General features: G+C 49.6%; 1 protein-coding gene across 50 annotated transcripts in view; it reads left to right on the top strand.

Moving 5' to 3' along the window:
• The window catches only part of JAKMIP3 (Janus kinase and microtubule interacting protein 3), a 129,402-nt gene that overhangs the window by 13,767 nt on the left and 88,089 nt on the right, over positions 1 to 27,546 (top strand). For 4 of the 50 annotated variants that reach the window (XM_070559002.1, XM_070558779.1, XM_070559935.1 and 1 more), the window contains exon 1: positions 9,712 to 9,835. The exons of 31 other annotated variants lie outside the window; for them this stretch is intronic. The gene's annotated coding sequence lies outside the window, so the exon portion shown is untranslated. Of the gene's footprint in view, positions 1 to 3,714; positions 4,040 to 9,347; positions 9,836 to 27,546 lie in introns of those variants that run through there. 15 more of the 50 variants (XM_070559798.1, XM_070558698.1, XM_070559532.1 and 12 more) reach the window with 12 other exon arrangements.

Genomic DNA, 27,546 nt, shown 5'->3' with positions numbered 1-27,546 from the left:
CATGCCTTATTCTGTCCTGTATTTTCTTGGTCTGCTTCAGGTCTCCTTGGGGACTCTTGATGTCAGATAAACAGATGTGGGTGCCCCTCGTCTGCAGTGGGTCCTGTCGAATTCAGGGTATAACGTGGTACATGCTGTAGCAGGAAGTTGAAGCCTTGGTGCAAGCCGGGTGCAGGGCTGTGCTGACACTGCCTTTGGCAGGCGCCTGAGGATGTAGGGTTTCTGCCCCACCTCTGGTACACAAGTGTGTCCCAGGGCATTCACAGCACCTGCCACACGTCCACTCAGCCTGTTGCCTTCAAGACAGTGGACTGGGGGCGGCCCCGTGGCCGAGTGGCTGGGTTTGCGTGCTCTGCTTTGCCGGCCCAGGGTTTCGCCGGTTCAAATCCTGGGCGCGGACATGGTACCGCTCATTAAGCCATGCCGAGGCAGCGTCCCACATGCCACCACTAGAAGGACGCACAACTACAATATACACAGCTATGTACTGGGGGGCTTTGGGGAAAAAAAGGAAAAATAAAATCTTTAAAAAAAAAAGACAGTGGACAGTGTGCCGGACTGAGGCGGCCAGATGACCTTGCTGTCTGCACTGTGATGGGAGGGTTAGCATGGCCTCGGGCAAGGCCATGAAGGGCCACTGCTGTCCCCTGCAGAGAAGAGCAAACTGCATCGACCCTACTTGCTGTTGGGGTTTGGGAAGATCGCCAGAGCTAGGTCAACAGCCGTGTGCCAGCCGTGCCGGGCTTGGCTGACGTGTTCAGTAGGGACTGTGCCAGCTCAGGAGCTGCCATGGGAGAGCCCGCCTGGCGAAGTCTGTAGGCTCACGACCCTCTGCTGTGACCGACAGGTTCTTTCTTGGGGCCTGTGGAGGTGAATTGAGTGGGCTTATGATGGGCCCACCCCCCGCATCCTTTGAGACCTGATGGGGCCAGTTTCTCTTCTGCTGTCTGGGGGCGTGGGGGGTCCTTTAGGGGTTCTGTCGGCCTTCCCACATAGTGGCTCTTACTCCTCAGACCGGGAACCCGCTGTAGAGGTTTGCCGGCTGCTGGGGATGCCCCTCACAGCTCTGCACTCAGGGAGCAGGACTTCATCCATCCCCCTGGACAGGGTGCGGCCTCTACGCTCAGGGGACCCCGGATGGCGTTTTGCGTCCTCTGCTATCAGTGTCGCCTTAGACCCTGTATCCAACAGCCTCCAAAGACACGAGCACCTCCGTTTCCCAGGCACAGTCTGGTGAATGGCTGTGCCCTAGGGGAGCAGGTGGGGACGACTATTCCCTGGTGTAGTTCCTCAAGGGCTCGGCTCTCCCTCACGGTGCTCTGGGTCTGTGATGCGGCTCAGAGCCTGTGGCTGGCGAAGAGGGGAGGGTCCTCATCGTGCTCTCAGGCTTCTGAGCACCAGCTCTCCATCGTTTCTCGCTCACACACCTTGGGCCACACTCTTGTCATTGACCCCCCGTCTCTCCCCCAGAAGCACAGTGTCAGTAGCCTGGGCACCCTCTGCCTCTGCCGTCCTGGTGTCCTGTCATCACCATTGATCCTGGGAGCCCAGCCCATGGCAGTGACTCCTGCTGCTGCCCGTGGACCTCTGCCTCTGCCTCTGGACCTCCCCAGCACCTTTTGTGGTTGTGGGTCCTGCAGGGAATGAGGTAGGGTGGAGGCCTGGACCCCCATAAAGTCCATTCTGACCTGCCTGCCTCCTGGAGACCCACGTCTCTGCCTCATTCATTGTAGGCCACTGTTATGTCCAGTTGTCGAGAAGCCATCCCCACGGCTCCAGATGTCCTTTCTTGCCAGGACCTTAAACTGCTTAAATGTCATGCAAGAGCATTTTCTTTCTTTTTTTGAATGCTTTTTTGTTTTTTGGCGAGGAAGATTGGCCCTGAGCTAACATCTGTTGCCAGTCTTCCTCCTTTTTTTTTCTTTTTTTCTCCCCAAAGCCCCAGCACATAGTTGTATATCCTAGTTGTAGGTCATTCTGGTTCTTCTATGTGGGATGCTGCCACAGTGTGGCTTGATGAGTGGTACATGGGTCCGTGCCCAGGATCCAAACCGGTGAACCCTGGGCCACCAAAGTGGAGTGCATGAACTTAACCACTCAGACATGGGGCCAGCCCCAGGAAAGCATTTTCAAGTCAATAAAATTCCCCTCTCGCCTTATCCTCTACACTCCTGAGTCCAGACCTATGTGGTTCCACCAACTCCAGCTGGCACACACCCGCCTGGTGTTGGAAGTCTGTGGGGGTCCGTGGAACTCCTCCTGGAGCGTGGGCTACACTGTTCCTCTCGAGCTCACTGTCGTTGTCGGTCTGGAGGTGATGAGGGAGGGGGATGGTCTTGAGAAACAGAAGCCTGATTGTGTGGGCGACTGCCTTACCGAAATGTTTTCCGTTTCTTCACTTGAGAAAGGCTGCTCTCCTCTGGCACTGGGGAGGAAGCTGCTTCCCCAGCCCGGAATGTCCCCCAAGAGGTCTCATCCAGGTCTCAGGGTCCCGTCCTTCCTACCAGGGCCCTGACTGTGACACCCAAGACCAATCAAGACCACACAATCTGTCCCCTTTGTACCTCTTCTGCCTTCACAGTTAGTTCCTGGGCCCGATGCTTGCTGGCTGTAGGAGACAGGGGCTCTTTATCCACTGCCGTGGAGCCCTTCGCACTGTGACAGGCCATCTTAGGTTGAAAGTTGGGCGACCTGAGCTGTCAGTTTCCCTGTGCAAGGCCATCGAAGCTGTGAACCCAAGCCATCAACTGCACAGTCCTTACAGCTGCCCCGACCCCTAGATGTGAAATGACCCTGCTGTTCCACCTCCCACCTGCCCCTCATCCCCATCCACCACCAGGGAGTCCTCTGCACTCCAGGGCCCCCTTCCACCAGCAGTGGGGCCCTTACCTTGCCCAATGATGAAGGATCTACTTCTAGAATCCCTCCATGGGTTCCAGAACCCCCCCCCCCGATTTCCAGAATCCCCCCTGAGTTCCAGAATCCCCCCTGAGTTCCAGAATCCCCCCCCCGGGTTCCAGAATCCCCCCGAGTTCCAGAATCCCCCCCTGGGTTCCAGAATCCCTCCATGGGCTCCAGAATCGCCCCCCTGAGGCTGCTGTCTACAGCCACCAGTACTCTCAGCCCTAGGTCCCCCCAGAGCCCCTCCGTCCCCAGGGCAGACGTGAGACACCCCTACTGTAGGGCGTGCATTTTAGGAAGGGATCCCAGGGGACAGAAATGGGGATGGGGAAGAGTGAGCCGGGGGCGGGGGGCAGGAGGGAAGGCCACCACACAGGGCTGTGTTGGCAGCTGGTCATTGGTCGGTGCACTTCTGGGTGGGACCACTGGAGCCATGCTGGAGGAAGGACAGACAGAAGGATGCGTTGCAGGACACCCGTGGCATCTGAGATGCTGCCTCGCTGGGTAGTGTCAGTACCGTGAGACCAGGCACGGGCCTGGTTGGGAAGGGCCCCAGGCTCCCAGCTCAGGCCCAGTGACTGGCCGTCACTCATCCGAACAGTTGAGAGTGTGTGTCTCGCTCAGCCTTTCGTTGCCTCCATGCTGTCACCCCTTCCTCTTCCTCATGCAGCCACGTGTCAACCCCTGGGATGGGCACCTGTGGCTGGAACAAGGGCAGCTGTGTGCTGTGTTTCTAACCCCATGAAAGGGGCGTTATCTTCAGTCCTAGCCTGGGACAACCGCCCACCTCACTCTCCGTGGCATGAATACGGCGTATTCTTTGTGTGGCTTTGGATTAAACACACATTGTAGTTAGTGCTGAACACAATGGCACTGTGTTCACACCGCACACGTGTGTGCAATGCAGGGAGCGGCTCGAGTGTCATCCCAGCAAGAGGACGACAGCCGGCCACTCCCTGGGCCAGGTGGGAGTTCTGCAGATGCTTCACCTGCGCGTCTAAGCCCCCGCCACCCCACCCTCTCCTCACAGTTATTGATCAAGGGCCCGACCATGTGTCTGGGGCTGCTCGGCCGTGGTGGTGAGTGTTTCATCCTCTGGTGATGATGCGCTTTGGACCCTTGTGACAGCAACAGACAGGTGGGTGTGGGCTGAGGTCGGGGCCCTGGGGCCTGATTTGGTGCCGCAGACGGGCAAGGACGTGAGGCATGAGGCTGCTCCCGTCTGGGGAAGTATTTGTGTAGCATCTGTGGGTGGAAACGCAAAATGGGGCTGAGGAGCTGGTTTCTGAAGCTGAGGTTAATGGGGGCTCTAGAACTAGTTGACGCGCAGGTGTGTTGCCCCTACCGAGCGGGCACAGGTGTGCTGGGGCCCCGGGTGTGCAGGTGTGAGCGGCCCAGAGGGAAGAGAGCTCCACTTTCCCAGGGGAGCTCCCAGCACACACTCAGCTGGTGAAACGCAGAGACGCACGATGCGCCCAGTGAAGCTGGCAAAGGCGCTTCTTAGCATTCTTCTCGTGTGTTCCTCATGTCGTCCTGGCTTTTCCACGGATGCGTGTGTAGAAAGACAGTAACGCCCCTTACGTGACGCAGCGGGCGGGGCACACACCAGGTTGTTGGAGAAGCACGTTCCATCTCGATGGAAGGCACCACTGAAAAGAGAGGTTTGGCTTGGGATGCCAAAGCCCCTTCGTTACCTTTGGCGAATCCTCAGACAAGCCCGCAGTTCTAGCTCCAGACGGGAGCGGAGCCCCTGCTGCTCCATGTTCACAGGGTGGCCTCTCTGTTCCGGGTGTTCGTCCACCGTCCCCAGGCTCTTTATGCTCTAGTGGGACAGAGGTGTCATGTGACAGGCTCACGCAGTGTGGGATAAGCTCTCCGTCCAAACTTCTGGATGCTGGTTCTTTCCATCTGATTCGGAACAGCTGTCCACGCGGCCGACGGCAGGGCCCGTTCTGTCCCGTGTGCGTTCTGGCTGCAGCAGTCTGCGATGGAACGGTCTCTGGTTTTTGCTAAACTCACCTGCAGGTGGGAGGAGAAGCCTTTCTTCCCCTAACGAGCTTTCCCTGGAAGGCCTCTGGGGCTGCCGGTGCCTGTGGGACAGTGGTCAGCGTCCCAGGAGTGACCAGTGTGTGTCATCGTGATGAACCATCTGTGCCAGTGTTGACTCTGCCCACCAGGGGACATTTGTCCCTCGGCCGCAGGAATGTGCACTTGAATGTTTCAGTACGAGCCAGGATTTGCTAAAAGTCTCGTTTCTTCTTGGAGGAAGCCTGTTTTACTGAGGACAAGGGTGTGGAATGATCGAGTTGTCCGGGTCAGGAGGGACCTTGCAAACACCGCCATTCATATATTTCTCAGGAAAGACAGTGTTTACATGGTAACTGTGGCCACGTGCAGAAGACCAAGCTGCCCTTCCAGGAAGGAGGGCCAGCCGCCCCGGCCCTGCTGCTCCTGTCACTCTCAGTGGCTCTGCGCTGCCTCCTCCTCGGTGCCTGGAGGACAGCCCCTCAGGAAGCTGCGACCTCAGGACGGACATGGCGGCCGCGCCTTTGCTGAGGCGGGTGGACAGGCGGAGCTGAGCCCCCGAGCAGGGGCCCTGCGGCCGAGGCACCTGGGGCCCACCGCTGCCCATCTGCTCTTGCAGGCTTCGCTGACTCACGGGAGCTCAGATTGCCAGAAGAAAGCTGACTTTACCTTGGAGAACCAGAGGGGAATTGGGAAGTGACTTTTTTTTAAAAGCTGTTTGTGTCAGAGTAGAGCTGCTGTTTAGAAGTAAATGGAATTGCTGTCAAGATGGCCAGGGAAGACAGGCTGAGCAAGCTTCTCCTTCACACACTCGAGAATGCAGGGTGGAGCCATCTCCAATTCTCTCCAGCTCATTTCGCAGGGGAGAGGGCGGGAGTGGGAGGGAAAGAAAGAGAAATTGATCTGGGTTTTAGAAAAGAAATCTAGAAATCTCACCGGAGCCTCGAGCTGCAGCTGCCTGTGGGGGTGGGGGTTGGCAGGCTGGCTGCTGTCGCAGGGCCAGAGGCCTGCACTGTCCCGTCCACGTGGGGTGGGAAGAGGAGATAAAATTTTGCTGAAGGGAACTGGGCACAGTGCTCGGACCTGGAAGGGCTGCCCCTCCTGAGGTGGACTGGAAACACCCACCAGCCCCGAGAGGTGACTGGGAGCCTTGTCTTGTCTCTGCTCACTCTGGGTGGGGAAAGCACTTAGGGAGACTTTGAAGAGCCAAGCTGTGCCTTTCCCAACTTTGAGGCTTCAAATGATGCAATCTGAGCTCCCAACCAGGACGGATGTCAAGGTGGGTCCAAGCAGGTCACCCGGGGGGGGGGGGGTCGGAGTTGGGGGGAGGGCAGAAGCAGACACAGACCAGGCCTTGAAGGACAGGGGGACAGCACTACGATTGTTCCAACAGATCCAGAAAAAGCGTTTGATAAATTCCAACACCCATTCACAATTTTAAAAAAATACGCACTTAGCAAATTTGGAATACAGATAAATTCTTTAACGTGATAAAAGGAATCTGTCAAAATCCTGCAGCAAATGTCATACTTAATGGTGGACCGTTAGAAGCATTTCTCTTTAAGAAAGAAGTGAGAGAGATGCTAATCATCACTACCTCTCCTCAGCAGTGTACCAGAAGTCCTACCAGCATGAGGGCACAGGAGAGAGAAGGTGCTAGTATGACGACTGGGAAGGAAGAAACAGAACTGCCTTCTCTAGAGAAGGTGGAAATGAACCATTAGAACTGGTGAGATTTCAGCAGGTCGCTGGCACAAGGTCAATATAAAAAAACCAGCAGTGTTCCATACGCCCTCTTTCTGCTGGTTATGGTGTGGGAATGCAGCAGCACACACAGAAATGCCACTCGTGATTGTGGCACAGAGTTAGGCAGCTAAGAGTCAATATGTCAAAAGTTGTGCACAATGTTTGGAGAAAATGATACTTCATTGAAAGACACAAAAAAGAGTCCTAAATAAACGGAAAATGATACTGTGTCCACGTACAAGAAGGCTGAGGGTCAGAGCTGTCAGTTCTCTCCCAGCTAATCTGTAAGTTCAGCATAACTCGAATCAAGATCCAAACAGGGTTTTCATTGAATTGGACAAGTTGACATAGAAGAATAAATAGTTGAAAAGGCCACCTTTGAAAACCACCAAGGTGGAGGAGATGAACCCTACCAGATAGCAAGACATCCTACAAAATTGAGTAACGAAACAGTGTGATGTTGCTGCAGACACTGACAGAGACCGGCCTCGAGTCCCGAGGGAACGGGAGGGGAGTATGACCAAGCTGGCACCACGAGGTCACTGGGAGAGATGGCCTCCTCGCTGCGGAGGGGTTTTGCACATGAGAAGACCTCTGTTGAAGGGAAAACTGCGAAACCTTTAGAAGGAAAGCTTGGAGGATGTCTTAATGTGTCAGGAAAGGATTTCTTAAGCCAGAGACAAAAACATCACAAAACAGAGGAAAAGATGGATAAATATTAAATTTAAAGTTTCTGCAGGATAGAAGACAACATAAAAATGGAAAGACTGGCCAAGACGTCCCCAACAGCGGATTAATATCCAGCGTATATAACGGCCTCTTTCAAAGCAATGAAGCACGGCTGACCCAACAGAGACAGAGGGTGAAGGACGGACAGCTGGTCGTAGGCACGGAAGCCTGCGTGTGGATGTCCAGTTTTCCCAGCACCGTTTGTGGAAAACACCGTCCTTTCTCTATTGAATGGTCTTGGCACTCTTGTCAAACATCATTTGACCAGACATGCGAAGGTTTATTTCTGGGTTTTCTACTCTGCTCTTTTGGTCTATATGTCTATCTTTAATGCACGTGTGCTTATTTTTAAAAATAGAAATGTGATCATACTATACACACTTTTTTCTAGCGGCTTTAGGAAAAAACCTAACAGCATGTTGTTTACATCTCTCCGTGTCCGTGAGTGTAGACTTAGGCCATTTTTAACTGGTGCCACGGTCTGCTGGTCTATGTGCCTTCCATCGTTTATGTAAATGATCTCTCTGTTCTGGGACATTTAGGAAGCTTCCAATTGTTCACTGTTATATTATGGGCAATGTTGCCATAATCATCCTTAAATGAGTTATATTTAAAGTTCTCAGAGCAGCGCCTGGCACAGGCTAAGTGCCATAAAAGGATTTTTAAATAAAATCTATACACAAACACCATGATTATATCATTTCCTTGGGATGAATTCCTAGGAGTCACATTGCTGGGTTAAAGGGTGGCAGGTTCAACAGGTCACCTCCTGCCGTCTTCCTCTGACCTCATGAGTAGCTGCCCTCTGAGGTGGGGCACTGGGGCCCAAACAGACCCCACAGAGTGGCCCCCTTCTCGCTTCAGGGCCCCGTCACGTGCCCTTGGCACAGGGCCGTGGTTTGGAGCTTGGTCTCCAGGGTCACCCCCCCACCCCAGTTTGCATCCTGGCTCAGCACCTGCAGGCTGTGCAATTGTGGGCAGGCTGCCCAGCCTCCTGGTGCCTCAGTTTCCTCACCTGTGAAAAAGAGAAGGTGATAACAAGTCACCAGTGGGGTCATCATGACTATTGAGTGACTTAGAATACATGAAGAGCTTAGAAGAATGTCAACTGTTAGAGAGCTTTTACTGTCATCACTAATATTTTGCCAAAGGCACAGTGATGGCCTTAGTCACAAAGACCTGGTAATCGTCCCGTCTCATTAGAGTTAACCAGATCTAGGCGAGCAGCAAGTGTAACCAAAAGCTGGGGTTTCCCTTGTACTATTATTATCGTATTATGCTTTATTATCATCGGTATTTACTCTGTGGGTTCCTGTCGAAAAGATGGCCTCTGGGTCTAGTGTTGGAGTGAAGTTTGGACATTTGGGCGGGAGGGAGGGAGGGGCGGGGTGCAGGCAGAGCTGGTGGCGCCCTCACTGACAACTATTGCGGCACTAACTGGGGAGAACCAGGGCCGGCGCCATGTCCCTCGTCCAGTCTCGGTTCTAGACTCAAATGCAGCCGTGGCTTCTGTCCTGGGCAGGACAGTGAAGTGCAGGGCTGTGTCATCACCATCTTAATTGTTTCCGTGATGAAATCAGAGCAGCTGGCTTCGGGTGCCTTCCGCTTGGAAACCTTGCGGGATCCTGCATTTGCTGAAGAGCCGACACAACCGCCCTTTGCTGCTCCGGAGGTTGATCACAGCGTCGGGACAGGGCGGGCTCATGCGCTCGACAGTCGCACAGCAAGTGGCGCTGGCTTATTGGTCCGATTCATTTCCACGTTTTCACTCTTAATTAATGGATATTAATCCCTTCTATCACCCCACCATTTAAAATAAAACACACCCGTTGGAGTGGAAGTTCATTCACGTCGTTGACCTCATAGCTGCGTAAAATCCAGAGGGGATTCTCTAAGGGAAAGAGCGCCAGAGTGCTCTCCTGAGGCAGCTGGATGCCAAGGGGAGCACGGGACAGGATTATCCTCCATGGCTGTGCTCCTCGCTTGTCTTTCCTGTGAGGATGTGGCCAGACCAACCTCGAGTCCAGGATCCCTCCTTGTGTGAATAGAAGGAGCTGTCAGGATCCCATTTACGTGGCTGTGCCTGTACCAGCAGGCAGAGCAGACAGCTTCCTCCTCCGCCCCCAGCAGTCGTCTATGCGGTCTCTGAATGGAGCACGACGCTGGGTGCGTCTGAGATCGCCTGTCTGGGTGTAGCATTTACAAGCTCGCTCGCTGGCTCGGGAGAGGTTAGTGATCCGGCTACTGGCATCTGCTTAGAAACGGCCGGGAGATGGTCCCTCCCCCTGGATGTAGTCAGCGTGGTAAATTCCATCTGAAAAATAAAGCTGAGCGCTTTGCTGAGTCATAGAACCCTTGGAGCTGGTTGCCTCGGCTGGACGGAGTCTCGGACGAGCTGGGAAAGATGCACCTGGTCGGGGAAGAAGATACATGGGTGAGAAGGGCACGACCGGAGGGGTCGAGGGTGTAAGTGTTTCTTTTGAACGCTGCAGAGGCTTTGCTGTTTTCCAGTTGGGCCGAGGTCTTTCTGCACAGGTTTGTTCAATTTGAATTCGCTTCTATATTTAGTGTATGTACATATGTAGCCGGAAAGTTAACAGCGTGGGGCAATATGTCCTCTTAAGTGTGCAAAGAATATCACAGAGGAAGATGCTCACTCTGTCCTTTTTCTCTTCAAGCTCCTGCGTGCATTTGGGGAGGGCTGGGCCTGCTTCCCTCAGGGCACCAGGTTTCCCCTCTCAAACACGCCTGTTGTTTGATCCATATTCGAGCTGGAGCTTCTTCACACGCAGCCGTGGGGGGATGTGGGTTGTGACCTCACTCCGTGCTGGGTGTGGTGAGCACCCCATGGACACAGCAGCAGAGCACTTCTCTGCACGGCGAGAGGCCCCACCTTGCCTGGTTGGGCTGATGGGTGGGACTCCTTCCGGCCTTCTTTTCCTTTTAATAACAGGGCATGTTTGCGTCAGGCGCTCATACTCCCCTGCCCCTTGGTTGGATGGTGTCTTCTCTTTAAAACTTAATCAAGAATCAATTTGTCCATTGACATCACTTCTGATGCAAAGAACTCAAGTGCTTTTGGGTAACAACAGCTTAGTAACTGATTTCCAACACTGTTCTTCAAAAGAAGTGGTGGTTATTACATTGTGCCTCAGTTTCTCCCGTTGTACAGAGAAAATCGGTGGTTGATGGGGCCTGGCAGGCTTGTGGTGGAAAGAATATCACAGGTGATTTGGAACTCAGTTAACTATTGTGCTGCTTGTTGAGATGTAAATGAGATTAGCCACGAGACTGTGCGAGTTGGCTGGAGACCAACACCTGCCGTGGCCTCTGATGCTGCTGTGGGTCCCCAATAACAAAACACAGAGGATTGTTTTTCGTTCAAAACCAAGATAGAGTTGGAGGTTTGAGTCTCTTCTCAGTAGATCTAGGCCTTTGGACAGCTGGGGAGCGAAATGCTCCCTGGGTCCCTGACGGGAGCAGAGCAGCAGGAGGCGCCCAGGCCGTGGCATGCCCTCGGTGATGGGCAGCGCTGCCAGCGGGCGGCCCGCCTCTGCTGGAGGCTCTCCGGGGACTCCAGCAGGGAGGTCAGTGTGGATCTTGAAGACGACAGTACGTTCCTTCTTAGGGCTGAGGATGTGGTGGAGGAATATGTGGGCATGCGCGTCTCTATCGAAGTTTTCTTTTCCTCGATTCTGTGATACTCTGGGGGACACCTGTTAGATTCAAGCGACGCACCAGCACAGAAGGCATGTCAGTTCCTGTTACTACTCAGACAGCCCTTGGAAGACTCACCCCTTTAAGACCCTATCCGACGATATCTAGACCCTGGCTGGTATTCCCCTGGCCAGGGAGCTGGAAGGAAAGGGTTATTCCTCAGCCCCCATTTTTGGAACTAGCTGCTTTAAGATAACTGTGAGTCTTGGAGGGCCCGTCTTGACCATGGGCTTCTGTGAACTGGGAATTCCACACGGGACAGACACCGCATCTCTTTATGCTTCCTGCCTCCTCCCTTTCCAGACGCACAAGCCTGATGTGGAATGGGTGGTGATGTTAATTTTCCATTCAGGCCCCGAAATAGCCCTCTTTAGTACAGGGGTTGAAAAAGCCCAGGGCGTGTGGACCACAGAGATAATATATCTTTTTTTTTTTTTTTTAAAGATTTTATTTTTTCCTTTTTCTCCCCAAAGCCCCCCGGTACATAGCTGTATATTCTTCGTTGTGGGTCCTTCCAGTCGTGGCATGTGGGACGCCGCCCCAGCGTGGTTTGATGAGCAGTGCCATGTCCGCGCCCAGGACATGAACCAACGAAACACTGGGCCGCCTGCAGCGGAGCGCGCGCACTTAACCGCTCGGCCACGGGGCCAGCCCCCACAGAGATAATATATCTTTTTGAAAATGTCATCCCCCCACCCAGCCTTCCTCCACGAACCCCATGGGCGTGTACCTCCCATCTCAAAAACACAGAGCTGTTGATCGAGCACCCCAGGTGAGTTTTGACCAGCATGAGGCGTGCTTTAGGGCCCCAGGCTGGAGATGCTTGTGTCCCGCATCCGGAGGGCCAGGTGCTGGCTGGAACTGCCTTCCTCAGAGGAGGCCTATCCACCAGCCGAGGACTGTGCTGCAGGGCGGGGCTGTGTTTGTTCCCTCCCGCGTCCTTCCTGAAGGCCCTCGGGGGCTGAGTGAGTGCTTGCCAGCACTTTATGGCATCTTGGGAAGTTCCATCAGGACACACTTGCATTCGTCACTTTACAGGCAGGCACCGCTGACAAACAATGTTGTAGGAAACCACATCAGTGACAGAGGATGGGGCTCAAGAAGAGCCTGGCCTCCAAGTGAAGCCAGACCCAAGCCTCGAGAAGGGAATGAATTCTGTGCTGGGTGGTTCTGTCCCGCTCAGGATGAAGGATTTGACTCCAGAGGAAGGTTGTGAATGTTTCAGATCCACAGACCTTGTAGACTCAGTTAACCTCTGTGTTCACAAGCCGATAACTTTGAGGTTAGGGCGTTTAGCTGGACCAATCAAATCTTTAATCCCGGGTGAGGAGGAACTCTCCCCCAAGTGACATTTTCTGTGCACTATGAACTTATGAAAATTCTCTTTGAGCTGCTGCTTTTTCTAGAAATCTGCCTTGGTTGGTGGTTGGTTGACCCAGCATTGCTTTGACTCTGAACAGCCACCTGGGTCCTCCTTCCTGTGGAGGCTCGGTGTGAATGCCCTGTCGGTGGTGGCCGGCTCAGGGGAGCAGCCCGGGAGGCGAGGCTGATGGTGTGGAGGCGAGGCTGATGGTGTGGAGGCAAGGTTGATGGTGTGGAGGCAAGGTTGATGGTGTGGAGGCCTCGGGGAGGTGAGGCTGATGGTGGGGAGGCGAGGCTGATGGTGGGGAGGCGAGGTTGATGGTGTGGAGGCCTCGGGGAGGCAAGGCTGATGGTGTGGAGGTGAGGCTGATGGTGTGGAGGCCTCGGGAAGGTGAGGCTGATGGTGTGGAGGCGAGGCTGATGGTGGGGAGGCGAGGCTGATGGTGGGGAGGCGAGGTTGATGGTGTGGAGGCCTCGGGGAGGCAAGGCTGATGGTGTGGAGGTGAGGCTGATGGTGTGGAGGCCTCGGGAAGGTGAGGCTGATGGTGTGGAGGCGAGGCTGATGGTGGGGAGGCGAGGTTGATGGTGTGGAGGCCTCGGGGAGGCAAGGCTGATGGTGTGGAGGTGAGGCTGATGGTGTGGAGGCCTCGGGAAGGTGAGGCTGATGGTGGGGAGGCGAGGCTGATGGTGGGGAGGCGAGGTTGATGGTGTGGAGGCCTCGGGGAGGCAAGGCTGATGGTGTGGAGGCGAGGCTGATGGTGTGGAGACGAGGCTGATGGTGGGGAGGCGAGGCTGATGGTGTGGAGGTGAGGCTGATAGTGTGGAGACGAGGCTGATGGTGGGGAGGCGAGGCTGATGGTGTGGAGGTGAGGCTGATGGTGTGGAGGCCTCGGCTGTTTTTCCCCTAAGGGGATGGTGTGTGTTACACCCTCGAGAACACTTTCTCCCAAGTCCACGCTGTCTGCTGTGTAATGTTAAGCTGAGATCCAGCATTCTCTTGATGATAGGGGTGGGAGAGTCAGAACAGGAAGGACGTGGGAATCCATCCCATCTATACTTAGGTCCCCCTGGGCAAACCTTTCAGTGGGCTCCTGCGTTTTGTTGGAAATGAACTCTAATGAGGAAGCGTCAACATTTAGACTATTCTTAAAGCTCAAAGGGATGTTAGAGAGGTTTTCCATGTTTGAATTGGATGTTCACCTCTGCGTGCAGGCCACACGTTTGTGTGGTCGGCTCCTGGTGTGGCCAGCTGGCACATCCGTTTCAGAGTTTTATTAAAAAGCAAAATTGGCTTGTAGCGTGGGCTCTGATCTCAGGGTGGGGAGAAGACAAAGCCCAAGGCCAGAAGGACCTTCCGGTGGCGTTTGGCAAAGAGAATTAGAGTGGTGGTGGCACTTGGTTGGAGAGGTCAGTAGCCGGCTGCGTTATCGAGCCCATCGCTACTGTTTATCCGTCCGGCAAGTGATCACTGTGCACTCAGTGTGGCATCCATGGGATGCAGCCCCACAGGGATGCAGCGGGGCGCAGTCCCAGCTGGTGTAGAGTCTGACCCAACTGGAGAGCTCTGCAGCCTGCCTGGAGCCCTGGTGAGGGAACGGGGTGGCGAGTAGCCGATGGCTCCTGATGAGGGGCCGTGGCAGTATTCATCCGCTGTTCATTAGTGGGGTCCCAGAATCACCTGTCTAAACCTGTTATTATCCCTTTAGAAGTACTTCTTAATTACTCTACTGCTTCTTAAATTCTTCAAATCATTAATTACCATTTGTAATCTTTGCTCCATGAAAGGGATCTGGCTTGCTCCTGGAAGACCTTTTCGTTTACTTCCATTCATTTATTTACTATTATTTTTCTGTAAGTCCAAAGCAGAGAGGAACCCAGCTTCTGAAACTGGCCTCACCACCTACTTTTTCACATTTTCAGGGATGTTTGTTTCATTTAAGAAGCGCTCAGTCTTCCTGGCTTTTAAAAGAGCCCAAAGCCCCATGCAGATGTCCTCATCATGGGGGTGTCGTGGCACCAGCTTGGGGCAGTTGCAGTGTTTGCTGGAACAAACTCGGAGAAGAATGGAGAGACGGTTTCTTCCCTAACTGACAGGCGATGGCTCAGAAACACGGTCGCTAGATTCACACCCTCCGTCGACACACGAGCAACATGGTTTCCTCCCAGCCTGTGGATACTCCACTTGGGGATCTTTTCTGGGTGCTGGTGGTCTTCAGAGTTCTAAAAAAGCCATCAGAGTGTTTTCTGTATGAAATAGGTTTTTTTCTTTCATAAAACAAATACATTCTCATTATGGAAACTTAAAAAAGTCTAGAAAAGGAAAAAAAGATAAAAACAATCACATTCTTCCAATACCCACAGATGAATTATTAAAATTTTAGAATATCTTCCTTTTCCTTTCTTTGCTTTTTTTTACGTTGTTATGATCATTCTATCAATTATAGTTTTGTTTTCTGTCTTTCCCCTTATATGAGATACTCATTTTCCTTTTTAGAATAAATTCTTCTTGAGCATCACTTTAAAGTTTGCGTGATATTTCATTGTGCAGAAACTTACTTTATTCGTAAGTATTTAGGTTGTTTCCAAGTTGTCGCTATTATGAATAATATTGCATGGAACATCTCCGAGCATGACGTTTTCTCTGTATTTGGAATGCCCTCTTTGGAATAGAATCCTAGATGAAATTCCTAGGTTAAGTTTGAAGCACTTTGAAGATTTGAGTCTGTCTTATCATATTGTTTTCCAAAAGAACAAGACCACTTAACCGCTCTCATCAGTGATCCCCCAAACAACCAATACACTATGGTATTTATGGCTTTGAAACTTGTCTTTTTAATGGTAAAATATGGTGTTTGGCATATGTACACGCTCACAAAACCATCTTGACGCTCCAGGTAGTGAATGTGACCATCACCTCTAAAGTGTTTTCGTGCCTCTTTCGTTCCTTCCTTCCTGCTCCTCCCTGACGACTTCACCGTATCCCCAGGCAACCACTGATCTGCTTCTGTCACTAGAGATGAGTTTTATTTTCTAGAATTGCAGTATAAATGCAATCATGTAGTATTTTTGGTTTTTTAGATCTAGCTTCTTTCATTCATCATAATTATTTTGAGATGTATTGTTGCATGTATCAGTAGTTTATTTATGTATTTTTTTTTGCTGGGCCATGTTCCTCTGTACGGAGTTACCCTAGTTTATCCATTCCCTGGTGGACTGATGTTTGGATGGTTTCCAGTTTTTTGCTGTTACAAATAAAGCTGCTGTGAACATGCATGTGCAAGTCTTTCATTTCCCTTGGGTAAATACTGGCCTGGATCATATGGTAGGTGTGTATTTAACTTTTTAAGAAAACAAAGCACTTTCCTGAGTGGTTGAACCATTTTCCATCTCCCCCAGCCACCTGTGAGAGTCCTGTTTCTCCCACATCCTTGCCGACGCTTGGTGTGGTCAGTCTTTCTCACGTTAGCCATTGTCATAGGTGTGTAGTGGTGTCTTCTCGTGGTTTTAATCTGCATTTCCCCAATGATTAATGATGTTACATTCTTTCATAGCTCATTTGCTATCTGTACATTTGCTTTGGTGACAGGTCTTTCAAATCTTTTGCTCATTTTTTGATTGGGTTGTCTTTTTATTACTGAATTTTGAGAGTTTTAAAAAATATATATTCTGAACACAAGTCCTTTATCAAATGTGTATTTTGTAAGTATAGTCTCCCAATCTGGGGCTTGTCTTTTCATTTTCTTAGTAGTATCTTTTAAAGACAAGAAAGTTTAAATTTATATGAAGTCCAATTTGTCAAGATTTTCTTGTATAGTTTTTGCTTTCTTTCCCCTCTCTAAGAAATGTTTTCCTGATCCAAGATCATGAAGATTTTATCTATGTTTTCATGTAGAAGTTCTATAGCTTTATATTTCACATTAGTTCATGATCCATTTCCACTTGATTTCTAAATATCATGTGAGGTATAGGTTGAGCTGTGGGTTTTTTGGCTTTTTTGTTTGTTTTGGCATATAGACGTGTGATTGTTCCAGCACCATTTGTTCAAAAGACTATCTTTTCTCTATTGAATTTTCTTGATCCTTTGTCAAAAATCAATTGACCAGATAATATGTGGCTCTATTTTTCTCTTCTTCTCCCCTGATCTGTGTGCCTTTCTATCAGTACCACACTGTCTTGATTACTGTAGCTTTATTGTAAGCTGGAAATCAGGTAGTGATTTGCAACTCCAAATGTGTTATTTTCCAAAACGGCTTAATTTACATCACCTGCTTTTTCCATAGCGATTTTAGAAACAGCTTGTCGGTTTCTGTAGAGAAAGTCTATTGGGATTTTGGTTGGGATTGTATTTATATTTCAATTTGGGAAAAACTAACATTATAATATTGAGTTTTGTCATCCATGAACATGCATATTTCTACATTTATTTAGGTATTTAATCTTCTCTCAAGAATGCTTTGTGGGTTTAAGTGTATAAATATTGTAAATATTTTGTTAGATTTATTTCTATGTTTTTCATATTATTTTGGCGCTATTGCAAGTGGTATTTTTTGGAATAAAATCATTTGTTCGTATATAGAAATGTAATTGATAAATTTAATTGATTTTCTCTTTTGACCTTTTATCTTCTTAACTTGCTAAACTCTCTTATGTGTTCTAGGTAGATTCTTTGGGATTTTCTATGTAGACGATCATGTCATATGTGAATAAAGATGATTTATTTCTTTATTTCCATTTGGTATGCTTCCGAGTTCCTGCTCTTGTTCAACATTGAGTAGAAATGGTGGCAGTAGGTGCCCCCCGTCTTGGGGGGAAAGTAATAATCTTTCCCTACTAAGTGTGTTGTTAGCTGTAGGTTTTTGTTTCATTGCACAGCATGTAGTCTGTCATGTGAATGTTTTATGTGCCCTTGAAAACACTATCTGTTCTGCCGTCGTCAGGTGATGTCCCCTACAAACGTCAACTGGGTCAAGTTGGTTGACAGTATCGTTGAAATCTTCTATAGCTTTAATTTTTTGTGCACACATTTCATCTCTTACTGAGAGATGAGTGTGGAAGTCTCCAATTATAGTTGTCAATATTCCTATTTCTTCTTGCGTTTCTATTGGTCTTTGTTTTATGTATCTTTGAAGCTCTGTTGTTTGTTGCATGCACATTTAGGATTGCTATGTCTTCTTGATTCATCATCTCCTTTATCATTATATAATATCCCTCTTAGTCCCTGGTAATACTCCTTGCTCTGAAGTCTACGTGGTCTGATATTAGTACAGTCACTTCGGCTTTCTTTTGACTAGAGTTTTCATGATCTAACTTTTTCCATTCTTTTAACTGATCTATGCTTTTATATTTAAAGTGAGTTTCTTGTAGATTGTATAAAGTTGGTGCTTGCTTTTTAGAAAAATCTTATGTGAAAATGTCTACCTTTTAATTGTGTTATTTAGCCCATTCACATTTACCATTTAGTGATATGGTTGGATTTACATCTAGCTTTCTGCTCTTTACTTCCTATTCGTGTTATCTCTTCTTCCTCTTTTCTTGCCTTCTTTGGGATTGGGTATTTTTTATGATCCTATTTTACCTCCATTACTGGCTCATTCATTACACTTCTCTTTTAATTTAATCTTTGGTGTTTACTTTAGAGGTTTCAATATCGTCTTTAGCTCACAGTCCTTCTTGGTATTATGCCAATTCACCTATAATTAATGACTTTCATTTTCTTTCTAATGTTTTTGCTATTTTCAGATATTTTACTTATATATATATTACACTCTACAATGCAACTGTTAATGGTTTTGCTTTGAATAATCTATCTTTTAAAGGGATTAAAAATAAGAAAGAGTCTTTTATGTATACACTCTCATTTTTTGAGCATCCGTCATTTCTTTGTGTGTATCAGTTTCCCATTTGATAACATCTTTTCTGCCTGAAGAACTTCCTTTAACATTTTTTTTAGTGCAGATCTGCTGGCAATAAATCCTTTCAACTTTTGCTTGCCTGAAAAAGTCTTTTTCTCCTTCATTTTTTTGGTAACAGCTTTAATAATATATAACTCACCCACTTAAAGTGCAAATTCACGGAGTTTTAATATATTCACAGAGTTGTGCAAATATCACCACAAATTTAGAACATTCCATCACCCCAAAAAGAAACCCTATACCTTTAGCATCACTTCCCACTCGCCCTTGTCCCCAGCCCCTGGCAATCGTTAATCTACTTTCTGTCTTTATGGACTTGCCTATTACGGACATTTCAAATAAATGGAGTCATACAATATATGACCTTCTGCATCCGGCTTCTTTCACTAAGCATCACGTGTCCAAGGTTTGTCCACGTTGTAGCAGGTGTCAGTACTTCATTCCTTTTTATTACTGAATGATGTTCCATTGTATGGCTAGACCATGTTTTATTTATCCATTTATCAGCTGATGGACATTTGGGTTGTTTCCACTTTTTGGTTATTATGAATAATGCTGCTGTGAACCTTGTGTGGACATACATTTTTCAGTTCTCTTGGATGTATACCTGGGCGTGGAATTGCAGGGTCGGTTGGTGACTCTACGTTAAACTGTGTGAGAACTGCGAGACTGTTTTCTGAAGCAGCGGCACCGTTTCACAGCCCACCAACAGTACACAAGGCTTCCAATTTATCCACATCTTCGCTTGTTATTATTTTTAATTTTTATTTAAGAAAATTTGTAGTAGCCATCCTAATGGGTGTGAGGTGCTCAAGTCCTTCATTTTTGAAAGATATTTTTGCTGAGTGTAGAATTCTGGTTTGACAGCGTTTCTGGTTTTTTTGCCAGCACTTTAAAGATGGCCTTCCCTCGTCTTCCAGCTGTCCTGATTCTTAGCTTTGTTCCTCTGAATTCTTGCTTCCTTTCAAGGTTTTTTCTTTAGTTCTGGTTTTCATCAGTTTGACTATGATATGTCTAGATCTTTTTCCCCCTGTGAGCTCCTTGAATCTGTGGTTTGTTGTGTTTCATTAGTTTTGAACGATTCTATGTCGTTTTATTTCTTTACACATTTCTCTTCTCTGTTCGCTCTCTCTGTTTCCTCTGAGACTCCACCTGCACGTGCGTCAGGCTGCTCGACATTGCCGACACTTGTAGAGAGTCTGTTTGTGTGTGTGCTTCACGTTGGCTACTTTCTACTGACTCTCTTCTGTTCAGTGAGTCTTTGCTCGCTCTCCTTTCCTCTGAGGAGCCACACGAACTCTTCGCCTCTCATAGCTGTTTGTTACTTCTAATGGTTCCCTTTGAGCCTTTCCATTTCTCTGCTATAATTCTCCCTCTTTTCATCCATGATGTCTGCTTTTCCACTAGATCCTGAAACATATTCATCAGAGTTACTTAAACACTTGCAACAACTTAGCATCTGAACCCAGTTCTCCTGATTGCTTTCTTTGTTGACAATGGCTGGTTTTCCTTGCCTCATAATTTTTTATAGACTATCAGATTGTCTATAGAAGAACAGTAGGAGTTGAGGAAAATCAAAGTTTTGCACAGAAATGGGTGCATCTCTTCTTGTGTTCGTGTGTGGGCTGAGTCGATGCAGGCTGTGGTTGAACTGGCTTAGGGGTTTGTTGTTTCTGTCACTACCCCCAGTCCAACACAGGGTTCACGTTCCTCCCGTGGGGCTGCCCTCATACTGTGCTTGGTGTGGTACCTGGGGGTCTGAGGGCTTATTCTGTGTCCCCACTCTACCCTTAGATTTGAGCACTCCTGCACAGCTGCGCCACAGGAGGTTCTCTTACTGTTCACCCGGCGCGGGACTGCTGTTGCTGCTGCTCACTGTGAGGCTCGTTTCGGGGAGAGGGATCTCGATTCTTCTGGTCCAGCCTTGGTCTAGTCAGGACATTTGAGCCTGAACTGGGGGTGGCCTCCTGGTGCCCCGCCCTGCCCCACTGTAGCTGAGCTCTGCTTTGTGTGATGCGGCGTCCTGGTCCCCGGGGTCTCCCCCTTCTTCCCCAGGGCAGGCGTTTGGGGCTTTGACTCCTGCCCTAAGGCCAGGACCGTTTCTAGTTCTGAAGCAGGAAGGAAGGAGGGGCTACCAACATCTCTTTCCCAGTGATCCTGTGGACCAGAGGGCGTGCTGCCCTCCTCTCAGTGCCTTAAGGCTTTTTGCTTTGTTTGCATGAAGGGGCTGGGAGTTGGAGAGTGTCTTGTACCTGTCCCAGAGGCAGCGATGGCCTCTTGCATGTCTGCACCCGGGGGAGCCCCTCCAGCTTCTCCTCCCTCAGCCCCTCTCCTGTCTGGGCTCCCGTGATTCCAGACTGAGATGCTAGCCCTCATTGGGCCCTGAGAAATGCATTGAGTTCCGGCTGATTTTTCCTTACCCACTTCTTTCCCCTGGCTCTGCCAGAGATGAGCCAGCTCATGTGTCTCCTCCTTTCTAGAGGCTTGTTACCCTTTGGAATTTGGCCCCTGGGCTGCCTGGGGACCTCAGCTCTTCAATGGGCTCCAGGAAAGATACAATTCTGCAGAGGATGTGGCTCTGTCTCCTTTTCAGGATGGGGGGCCATTCTCTTGGGATTTTCACATCTTAAGCAGAGGAAGTTTTCTTGTGATTTTAAAATGACTTTTTTTTTCCTTGTCTCTAAATTACTTCTTTTGATGGTTACCCATTTATCTGTGAGATCTTAGTGTTTTTATTATTGAGTTTCACAATCTCCTAATATAATAAAGATATAACTTTTTAAATTGCGTTTACTGCAAATATTGTTTCAACTTGTTTTTAGCTTCTTAATTGCATCACATCTGTAAGAAAGATGTAAAATTTTCATGTGGCGGGTCTATCGATTCCTTCTTTCGTGGACTTCTATCTTCTTTAAGCCTAGAAAGGCCTCTCTCTCCGGAGATTTGAGAAATGCTCATTTCTGCTTTTCCCCACTGGTTTTAATGCCGTGATCTCTCATCCTTAATTCTCCTTAATCCATTTAGGATTTTTTTTGAAAGGCAGTATTCCATAGATTTATTTTTCTTTCACAGTTAACCAACTAATCATCCCAAGATTTATGAGTAATATTCTTCCCCTTACCACTGAATATAATGTGTCACATTCTCGTATGTGATATACGGCCTGTTTCTGAACCATGAAATCTTTTTGCGTCATCTAGCTGTGCCTGAGATCGTTTTTCTTCTGTTTAGTAAAATTACATGATTTAGACTAGAGAAACCATTTTTCTGTTAGAACAGTATCTGCTGTGTTTCTCCCAGGCCCTCTCTGGGCACCTCAGTCAGAAGCATCTGAGTGTCACCAGTGGACTTGGTTCCTGTTGTTGCTCTAACTGAGTGGCCTGCCGCGGGGCCCTAGAGACTCACATTTAACCACGGGCCACCGAGTTACCCTGTGACCTGAGCTGCCCATCTCGAACAGGCCACAGGGTCAGGCGTGCCCGGCAGCACCATCATCGAACTGCCGAGGAGCATGTCCGAGCCTGCCCAGCAGGCCTGGGGCACAGGCAAGCTGCATGAGGAGGTGGCCCAGCTCCCACGGCCCCATGCCTGCTCCCCTGCCTTCTCTCCCTGCACACACCGGTGGCCTCATGGGGACCTCCCTGTGGCCGGTTGACAGGAAGAGAAGACTCAGGCCTTGTGTACGTGTGGTTCTGCATAGGATGCAGGCACTGCCTGGAAGAGGGCGGCCGCAGGCTCCAGCCCCGCGTCTGCAGGCGTCTGTGCTGGTCTTCCATTGCTGCCAGAGCAAGTGCTGTGGACCCAGCAGCCTGGACGGCAGAAATCTGTTCTGCACAAATCTGTGGCTCGTCAGTCAGGAGTCTGGGTGGGCTCCCATCAGAGTGGCAGCTGCCTTCCTTTCTGGAGGAAGACCCGTGTCCTTGCTCACTGGGGCATTAGCAGAAGTCAGTTCCTTGTTGTCGTCATTTTCTTGTGCGACCTGAAGGCCATTCTGAGCCCCGAGAGGCTGTGTCGGTCCTTGGCATGGGGCTGCCTTCTTCCGTCTTCGAGGCCAGCAGGGGCGGGTCAGTCCCTCTCAGGACACATCTCTCAGACCTCAGCTGGGAAAGGGTCTCTACCTTTAAGACCCCTGTGGTTAGATGGGGCCACAGGGACAATTCCGGGTAGTCTCCCCTCCTCAGAGACCTTAACCTGAGTCACACCTGCAGAGTCCCTTTTGTCATGTAAGGTGACATACTCACAGGGTGCAGGATTAGGATGGGGACAATATTGGGGAATCCTCATTGGCCCACCACGCTGAGTGTTCCCATCCTAACCGCTGGCCCTCTTCCCTAAATTAACACACTTTGTTCTGCTGGGATGGAATAGTCATGTTTCTAAGGAAGCTTACATTTAAAAAAATACTCTAAGATAAATTGCTTCCATGAATAAAATGGCAGGGAGCTGAAAGTTTCAGATTTGCTACAACAATGTTAATTTTCTACAAAAATCTCACTAAGAGAAGCACTTTATAACTGTGTGTGTTTTTAATTGATAGACACATGATGTATACTGGCTAATCAAGATAGACAAAGTCAAACCTAAACGTTATGGAGTAAACTCTCAAAAGGTAAGCTGTGTCAAGAGCAGGAAGTCCCACGGGCCTGGCCCCGTGGCTGAATGGTTAAGTTTGCGTGCTCCACTGCAGGCGGCCCAGTGTTTCGTTGGTTCGAATCCCGGGCGCAGACATGGCACTGCTCGTCAGGCCACGCTGAGGCAGCGTCCCACATGCCACAACTAGAAGGACCCACAATGAAGAATATACAACTATGTAGTGGGGGGCTTTGGGGAGAAAAAGGAAAAAAAATCCAAGAAAAAAAAAAAGAGCAGGAAGTCCCAGGACCTTCCGAGTAAGTTGCGGTCACCTTACAGCAGTCAGCATCACACAGATGAGCAGCACTCCCTGAGGCCGACCACAGGCCTGAGCGACCAGCTCTCGGTTGCATGCTGGGCACCCTGCTGTCGCATCCGGAGCACTGGTCCTCGGGGAGTTTGCTCTCAGAGCCTGTCACAGCCCACACAGTGCCAGTGTCAGTCCATTATCAACCAAGTGAGTACGCTGGACTTGACGTTTTCAGATCTCTCACTATAGGAGAAAGTGTATTGTTAGTTGAGTGTTGTTAGATGCTATTCTGAGCAACCTTCCTATTTTCCTGAAGAGCTATTTTAGGAGTAAAACCCTCTCGGTTCGGGGCGGAGCTGTCTGCGCGCTCTCTGTCAGCAGTGACACGGCCAGTCCTCTCTGGGCTGCAGTCACCACTTTGTCCCATTGCTGACATCCTGGAGCCCTTTTCATTTCTAAACTTCCATCAGATCCCCCAGCCCCCCACATTATAAATTGACATCGTTCTTAGACAGACACATCCATTTTTTTGTTGCTCCCTCTGACGGAGAGTACCCATTACCAACCTTTAAAGCTTTCCCCCTAAATTATATTGCAAAACCCTGGTTCTGAGAGGTTTTCCGTGAACAAATGGTCTCCTGAGTGTGTCTTCTGGCTGTGATAGAGCGACTGGAACTGGCCTTGTTCTGCGCAGGGAGGTCGGCCCAGGCCGAGCTGCGGAGCTGGAGACAGAGCTCCCGACGGCAGGGGCTGCAGAGAGGAGGGCCGTGCAGAGCGGGGCCAGGGAGTCTGAGTGAGGACTCGCCAGGGGCCTGGCTGAGGGGGACGCTGTGCAGATGCAGGGAGCCTCCGCGAGGCCTGGCTGGGGTCGCCAGCTGTAGGATGAGGCCACTCATCCCAGCTGTGGGCCGCACGGCAGCCCTGGCCCCACAGGTGGAGAGGCCTCAAGGTACCCGTGTCATTGTGACTCTATCGTGGAGCCCGCGTCGCATGTCCGTGGCCGTCTGGACGTCCTCCTGTGAAGGACTTCTTCAAGTCTTTCCCCCATTTTCCTTTGGAATGTCTGTCTTTTTCCTTGTGGTTTGTCAGAGTTCTCAGTGTGTTCCAGAGCCTTCTCTGAGCCACTGGTTTGCCCGTGCACTCTCCTCTGTCCTTTGATGAGTGGAAGTTCTTCGTATAGTCCAGTCTGTCAGATTTTCCTTGACAGGTAGTGCTTTCTGTGTCCTGTTTAAGAAATCTTTGCGGTTTCCAAGGCCGTGAGATCTCCTATGTCTTCTTTAAAAGACTGTTGCTTTCCTTGCATGTGTGTATCTATAAGACACTGGAAAGTGATTTTGTGTCTGTGGTGGCGGCAGGAGGCAAGGTCTGCTTCCCTTGGGGACGTCCAGTTACCTCTGCATCGCTGGGTAAAAGGCCCGTGTTCCCCCGGGTGCGTTGCAGTGTCCCTTCATCACGACTCAGGGGACGACGACCCACGTGTCAGTCTGGTTCTGAGCTGTTCTAGCTTGTTCCTTTGACCACTGTCTGTCCTTGTCCCCAACCCCTGTCTTTATTACAAACCCTTAAAAGGTCCCGATACCTGGAAGGGTGTCTGTCCTTGTCCCCAACCCCTGTCTTTATTACAAACCCGTAAAAGGTCCCGATACCTGGAAGGGTGAGTCCTTGGACCCCCCTTCCTCTTCAAGGCCGCCTTGGTTATTCTTGGCCCTGCACTTCCACGCACAGGTTGGGGCGAGCTGTTGGGATCAGCAAGGCCTTCTGTTTGGCCTCGTGGCTCTGGGGAGCTGCCTGCCACCTTGTGAGGAGTCTCAGTGGGCGATGTGACTCTTTACTGACAGGTGGGGACTAACATGTGGGGAGAATCACACTCCTCCTAGGCAGATGCACAGCAGGTGTCATCAAAGTCACGTGCTAAATGACGCCCTTGATGTGTTTTTCAGTGATAAAACATAAAATTCCTTTTGAAATGGATAGATCCTCATCCAGATGATGCTGAACTTCCAGGAGACATAGGAAGAATGGCTGCAATTCAGGATGGAAGGAGGAGGAAGAAGGCTGCTTTTGTCCATCTGTCTGTCTACCTTACCTATTTATCTATCTATGTATCTATCCATCTGTCCGTCCATCCATCTATCCATCATCCGTCCATCTATCTATCTATCTGTCTATCTATCTATCCATCCATCCATCCGTCCATCCGTCTATCCATCTATCTAATTCCTTATGTAGATTGGCTGTTTCTATTTGTCTCTGCCAGGAGTGTGAGAAGACACGACCCTGAATCTCACTGGTTCCTGTAGCTATTTCTCTGAATTAGGGTTTTTCCTATTCTGGGTCATCATGGCCTTGTCCCCAAGCCTGAACTGTGGGCTCAGAGCTGGGTGCCATCTCAGCCGAGGCTTCCCAAGGGGTCCTGAACTAAGTGGCGGTCCCAGACCACAGCCATCATCCTCAGTTGCGTTGGGCATTGACACACATGCAGAAGCACCCCCAGATGTCATGCCTTGAACCCCGCATCTCGGTTCAGTGGCGATCAGGTTTTAGAGCCAGAGAAGCTGTAAATCAGTACAAAGATGGAAAGAAAATGTTACGGTATTTCATTTAAACTCTTTTTATATTTGAGGCAATGAATGTAATGAGCCAGTCCAGTGAGAATCAGATGCCATCTGTGCTGATGGGAGGTGACGTCCCCTGGCTGGGTTTCTAGGGGTAAGCCAGGCTCAGGGGTGATACGCCCAGGTTCTGACAGTAAGGTGCAGCAAGAAGGTCCTAGGTGTCTTCTGTTTTGCTGGCTGACCCTCCAGGTCCACCAGGTCCTCCAGGAGTGGAGGTTACTTGCGCACGAGGCCCCTCGCTCATGGAGGCCAGTGCTGCGGTCACACGGACTCCCGGGACCAGGAGGGATTCTGCTGGGAGTTTGCCCAGGAACCTTCTCTGCTTCTTGCAGCCCTAACTCCTTTTGCAGGGACCTGGCCTTCTTGTGGGGAGCCTGTTCTGGGCTTCTGGAAACTCTTAGCACCCTTTCTGGGACTGTCCCGCGTCAGCCCCCAGGATGGCGTGAGGACACAGCTGTGGGGTGCTCCTCCACCGGGGCCCTGCTGCCTGCCCACCGGGAGGCAGAAGTCGCCCGTGCCTAGAAGGGACCAGGCCAGACAGTGGGTTTTCATTTCTTGCCCTGAACTCCTGTCTTCTGGGCCTCTTTATATAAAGCCCTGTCGTGTACGGGACTCAACCTCAAGGCGGTTACGTAGGTTTACAAAGGCGGGGACAATGGTCTTCAAACTGTAAGACCTGCACCCACTGTGGGCACTCGGGAGGCTGTCCCAGGGTGAGAGGGCGTGCATCGTCAGACGCCGTGGGGAGGCTGTCCTACAAATCAACCGCCGAGACCACCGCATCCCGCCAAAGTGTTCCTTCTCACCTCCGCTTTCACCGCCTCCCCCTCTTCAAGAGCGAGGCATATCTCCCGCCCACCCACCTGGCTCCTACTGTGGTGCCTCAACCCCAGGTAGACACCTCTGGGGCACCAAACACAGAAGGTGGAGCCTTTAACCAAAGCACTAACCACCCGTCCCCATCCAGCTTGTTCACAGATGCGTTTCTGATACAATTTTCCTTTAGATTTAATAATTTATCAGAATTTGTAATATGTTTGTGCTATTTGAACCAGTTATACAGCCATGATAATTGCAATGATAACTCAGTCTAGAAGACATTTTTATAAGCTCAGGACTGAAGATCACAGTAAAAAATTTAAATTTCCATTTATATACATTTTGTTGTGTTGTAAAGATGTGATGGAGTGATCGCTTAAAGGCCTTCAAGAAAAAAAAGATAAGTATTCCATTGGGGGAAATATATTACCTTATTCTTTGAGTTTGGTGGAATTTCAAAAAGAAGAAGGAGTAATGTAAAAGTTCTAACAAAGAGGTGGTTGACATATTTTTAAAATAGCTGACAGCGGGTTTCAAGTCACTGTTTTATTTTAGATAATTTTTGTTGCTGTTTCATGCTCACTAAACTTTTCTTTTGCAATGTGTAATTCTGCTGTCAATGCCACCCAGTGCATTTCTCATCTCAGAGATTGTGTTTTAATCACCATATCATTGATTTGGATCTTATAAAATTTTTCCACGTCTCTTCTTCACACGCTGCTGTTTCTTCTGCCTTCCTGGACACATGGGTTTTATTGAGACCAGCTCCTTTCACATCCTCGTCTGTTGATTTCATCATCTGCATCATGTCTGCATTGTTTCTGTTTATTGGTTTTTC

The sequence above is a fragment of the Equus przewalskii genome, chromosome 1 (genome assembly GCF_037783145.1).
Source record: "Equus przewalskii isolate Varuska chromosome 1, EquPr2, whole genome shotgun sequence".
In the NCBI taxonomy this organism is placed as follows: Eukaryota; Metazoa; Chordata; class Mammalia; order Perissodactyla; family Equidae; genus Equus; species Equus przewalskii.
Note: the sequence above shows the minus strand (reverse complement) of the source record. Positions and strands in the feature narration are given on the sequence as shown.